At 35.1% G+C, this 5,751-nt stretch overlaps 1 long non-coding RNA gene across 1 annotated transcript; it reads right to left on the minus strand.

Moving 5' to 3' along the window:
* Positions 1–905: 905 nt before the first annotated feature.
* On the minus strand, positions 906–4,298 carry LOC120071705 (uncharacterized). The gene is made up of 3 exons (XR_005480315.2): positions 1,782–4,298; positions 1,545–1,700; positions 906–1,474 (listed from the first exon to the last, which is right to left on the minus strand). It is a non-coding gene; the product is annotated as an uncharacterized LOC120071705 (long non-coding RNA).
* Between the last annotated feature and the right edge of the window lie 1,453 nt (positions 4,299–5,751).

The following is a 5,751-nucleotide window of genomic DNA, read 5'->3' on the forward strand; positions in this document are numbered from 1 at the left end:
GGCTAGTTATGTAGAGCCTATATTCCCTGTTTGTCATGAATTTGAGTGGAAGACATCACCCGAGTTTGTTGATAAAGTAGTCTTACCTCCAAGAGTCGTTGGAAAAGTTGGTCCTCGTCCAACTGTTCGAATTCCTATCAAACAGTGAAATACAGAAACATATCCACAAGTGTACTGGATTTTGCAACATTGGGCACAATCAAAAGACATGTCGAGCTTGGATTGTAGAGAATAATTAAAGTCATGTTTTTTTTGGTATTTTTCGTTTGGACTATGTAAATTTTTATATTCATATATGTTTAGACTACGAATGGTTAAGGTCATTTATTTATGTATGTGATGTGTGTTCTTTTTGTTCACTCTTGGTAAATCTCGAGCCACATTAATATCAAGAATGAAAATAAAAGTTAAATCTCAGGGCATCTCGGGCCAAGTGCCCCCTCGAGATTTACAAACAAAATGTGCTAAGGCTAAACTTTTAAGCTACACTCGAGACAATAAGAACCCCGAGAATGAAAATAGAAGGTAAATCACGGGGCATCTCGGGCCAAGTGCCTCCTAATATTTACAAAAAAAAAATTTGCTAAGGTTGAACTCTCAGCACTCGGGACAATAAGAACCCCGAGAATGAAAAGAGAAGGTAAATCTCGGGGCATCTTGGGCCAAGTACCCTCTGAGATTTACAAACAGAATGTACTAAGGTTGAACTCTCGAGCTGTACTCGGGACAATAAGGACCCTGAGAATGAAAAAGAAGATAAATCTAGGGGCATCTCGGTTCAAGTGCCCCCTGAGGTTTACAAAAAGAATGTTATATATGTTATGTTGAACAACAGAAGGTTGAAATGATAATTGAAAATTGAATGGTATGTTAAATAGTAAACATGTGGACATTTGTCTTTTAAGAATCACATTATATTGATAATGAACATACTTAGAACAATTACAAAAAGGCTCTATTGGCCCATAATTGTATAGTCAACTGACGACGAATAAGGGGAATGTTATCTTACCTAAGTGTATCTAATAGGTATTTAGTTACATCATATTCAAAATATTTCACAGAATATACCGCAATTCTTCCTGTAGACTGTTGCAGTGCATTCTTCACTCGATACACTCTCAAGGTGTCACGGGCAAGTTTGCCTTTGGTGAAAGGACTCCAACTTTTTCTAGTCGAGCTAGAAGCACAGTTCACATGTTATCCAGCTCATTTGACAACTCGTCATCAGATGTCATCATTATAAGAGAGTCTCATACCAATATCATCCTGACCACCATGTCGGTCACCACAAGCACCCAATGAAAACCACCTACCATGTAGTCAACATCCTTCCAATGTATGTGGTATCTGCTTATTTCCCTTACACGTATCGCAGAACTGTATCATCTTTAACCTAGGTGTATTCCACCTCTAATGGGCTAGTGCCCTTCTTAATCTCTCCATACAATCCTGGGCTACATCTAAGAAAATTCTACACATCAAGAATTTATAGTTAGGAAATATGGTGAATTAACAATACACTTTATGTTATATTTACTGACCTATACGGTTTTATCTGTTGTAATAAATCTCTTCTTCACATGGGTTGGATCTGCATTGTCTAACAACGATTCTATCCTCTTCCTATTGGTCCTTTCCCTATGGACCACATCTGGAAACTGAGACAACGAAATCACTTTGCTGTCATCATCTAATGGCTGCAAAAGTCATAAATATTTGTCATCAAATAATAGCATAAACCCTAAATAACTAATTGTACGAACATCAAAATACCATACCTCGTCTTTCAGCTCTATCAGAAAAGGTACCCATGGACCAGTCGTATCTTCACCCCCTAATAATATATATATGGAGATAACACCTTCACCATCGTGGGTAGAAGGGTGATCATCAATAGGTGGATCCTCACCACGAACAACTTACTCAGTAGTTGTGTCCCCCACATCTGAGTCCTCAGTAGATGGATCATCAACCAGTGGATCCTCAGTAGTTGGATTCTCACTAGGTAGGTTCCGGGCAAATGATAGACCTTCTCTAGTGCCGTAATGCTGCTGTGATTCGACTGACTTACCGTGAAATAATGTAAATGAAATAATAATGTCTTTCCTATCCTCTTGTACCTCCCGCAGAAGAATATAATGACACAGAGGCCCATTAAAAACTAACTTCACATCTATAAAATGGCCAAAAACAGTTGTCTAAACATATATAATTGCCTGGGTGTTAAATTTTTCTTAATATTCGAGACTGTTTTCGCTACATGAGAATAACAAGTTAGATTTGCCAAAAAATAATCAGAAGTATGGATTTTAGTCACCAATGCCATCTGTCACACAGACCACAACCCATACATTCAACTCAACAATCAAGTAGGCAAAATAACAACAAAACAATACACATAAATCTGGAATCTGGCTTAAATCTTGGTGAAGAACTCGGTGGAAAACTCGCCTGAGATCGTGCTCTAATCAAGAAGAACTCAGGCCATTTATACCGACATGCCACAAGATTAGGGTTTTGGTCCCATTCTATATAAAATATCAGGGATGAACTCAGGCTACATTTATCTCGAGATCGTATACAAAATTTCCTACACTCAAAGGTATTAAACCTAATCTCAATACACATCCAAATGATCTCAAACCCACTTTATCGAATCTCGATCGAGATTCAAACAAATTCAATTGAAATAGCATGGGAAAATTTCAAAAAATCATCAATAACAGATTACATACACAAAAAAGGAACAAATATTACAACATACACAATCATCAAGCTAGATTTCATTGTATATGAAAGGGTTAGGAGTAATGATCCATATACTTTAGATACATTCAAAAACCTAGAAAACCTCGAATTAAAAATGAAAAAATATACTTAAAGAAGGAAATGCCTCTAAAATAAGTAAGCTTAAGGATGTAAATAATTGTAGAGAAGGAAATTTTCACAGAGAAAGTAGGGATATCTCAGGCGAGTTGAGGAGCTAGATCATGTAAAGGTTTTTTTAAACAGTGGTATTTTCATTCTTTTACACGATTGGATAATTTGAATTCATTACGTTTTAAACACAATCTCGGGCCCGATCTCGCCCGAGAAGGCCCGAGAAAAACCAAAGGGGATTATTTGAACAATTTCCCATTACAAACCCATTTCCATTACAAATTGTTATCCGCCATTCCCTCCAACAATTTCCCATTACAAACCCTCTTCCATGCTCATTCCATTATTGGCCCCAAACGTGGGCCTGTAATCAACCCATTCCCATCCCATTCCATTACGGGCTTTTAAACAGCCCCTTAAAGTCATTTAAAGTCATTTTTCTTTAAATTTTTAGGCATAGGTTTATAAGCTCTCTCTACAAAAATTTGACCGACTATTGGAACCATATTCTTCTTTCAAGTTTTCAAGATGTTTATCTTCGGTTCTTAATGAAATGACTAATTCATCATAAGAGAAATCCTCAAGTTTTTGTTTTAAGAATCTGCAAATTTTACCAATAAGGGGATAATTTTGTAATGACGCAGACCATTAATACAATATTATCCAGAATAATCCCTTCGTTTTGAAATAAAAAATAATGTTTTCAAATTCATGAATTTGATCACAAATAGACTTACCATCTACCATTTTGAAATCAAGTCATTTGTCTACTACATGTCTCTTAAAACTTAATTCTTCTAATCCATACTTCTTGTCTAAGGCTTTGCATAGTTCTATAGAATTTTTAGTTCTATAGAAAATTTTATAAACATTGTCTGACAACAAACTAAGGATATTTCCATGACACAAAATATTTTTTTTTTTTGGACCTTTAACGACAGTAGTTTTAGTTGGCATGCTTTGGTAAGAAGTGTTTCCTTCACTAATCTTTTCCTTTTTTTTTCCCCTTTTAGTAGAGAAAATTACAGAATAAAAACTTAAAGTAGTGTTGAAAAAATTAACATTAATGCAGAAAAAGCAAATTGTGTAGGAATTCTAAAGCCAAACAAATCAGTAGTCAAAAGTTAATCAGTAATAAAGGGTTTGAGAAAGCCTGTAATTTTGGGTCGAGGCACGCTGTTAAACTTGTCCATAGAGAAGTTGTGCCCGTACTTGTAATGAGTATTTCAACACTCCACTCTTACGATACGGCACGCTATAAGAAAACTTGTATGCAGTTAAGTAATCTTACCAATTTACGTTGGATTTGTATGCTCAGAAAAGCCCTTCTGGAATCAACTCTAAAGTTTCTGTGTGAATAAAGTTTCTGTAAAAACTGTCTTCTCATCTCAGGGAAGAAGACGATTAAAAGCGTAAAGAAGACGTAATCACATTCCAGTTAACGTGAGAATTTTGTTTATTAATAATTGGAGAGGAATTGTCTCCTTCTCATGCACCTAACAAATTAAAATGAAATAAATAATTAGAATAAAATAAAATCAAGAAAAATCTTTAAATTATCCAACAAACTCATTCGACAACAGTTAAAAAGTTCTTCCACCATAATTGTGTATCAAAACAGTTGGAATACCTTGAATTTTGTTACAACTTATTCCGAATTCGTATTTAGCATATTTATTTATTTGTAGTTATTTACGATTATGACCCTAAGATTTAGAATAGTGTGCAATATAAACTTTCTAACCTTAGAGGCGCCGTTTGATGTAATTTTCTGAAGCACCGTTTGATGTAATTTTCTGAAACATTCTCCCTAATAATACTGTTCTCTCTCTATTCGTTGACGTAACTAACATATCGTTAGTGAACCACGTATATCTGTATGTCGATCTTTTCTATCTCTATGTTCCTTTTTTGTATTCTTTAATTGTCGATTTCATAACAAAAATATTGGAAGTCAATCTGAGGCAAAGTTAGAATGAGGCAGTTCCAAAGTTAGTCTCAGCGGCAGCGCCACACGAAGGACAGGAGGGAGAAATATGAATATGACGATAGTGAAGGTTATGAAAAGCTTTCCACACATTATGTTTATCCTTGGATGGGATTTTAGCACAGCACACCTTCCACCAACTAATCCAATTCCCTCCGCTAGATGTAGGACGAGAGATGCAATGAAACCTGGCCAAGTTATACCCATTCTCAATAGAATAGACACTCCATTTTATCAAAATGCCAAATCCTTCTTCTCATGGAGAATACAATTTATTCAAAGATGCCCAATGGTTTTTCTTTTCTCTTAACTAGAACTCTACCAGAATCTTGCAAAATTAAAGTCGCATCAAATGGTGCGTACAACCCATAACATACGTCAGAATAGCTTGAGCCACACTTTTAATATAAAGATTTGAAAAACTTTAGGGAAATATACTTTATTCTATCTTCTTTAATATATCATCTTTTGATTTGGACTATACATGTTGTTTTGTCTTCGTATAATATCATTGGAGGATTTTTACTAGAAGACAATCCACATGTGTCATGAATGTGTTGTGCCAATGATCTTGGCCATGCACATTTTTGTCTAGCCTCATGAAGTGCAAGAATTCAACTTGATTTGAGAAAGTGGTTATTATGGTTTGTTTCACCAATCACCTTGATACGACAATTCTTCCATGTGTGGATAGATAGCCTGTTTGAGATCTAGTTTTGTGTGAATCAAATAAATATCCATAATATGCATAATCAACTAGATCAAAATTTGATTTTTGAGTAAAATAATCTCATATCAATCATTCATCAGAGATAACGTCTTAATTTCATTTTAATGTCTTTTTGTTGGAGAAGAACTAAATCTAGCTAATAAATTTACCG

This window comes from Benincasa hispida, chromosome 2, assembly GCF_027475165.1.
Source record: "Benincasa hispida cultivar pf3 chromosome 2, pf3_genome.v1.1, whole genome shotgun sequence".
Taxonomy (NCBI): domain Eukaryota; kingdom Viridiplantae; phylum Streptophyta; class Magnoliopsida; order Cucurbitales; family Cucurbitaceae; genus Benincasa; species Benincasa hispida.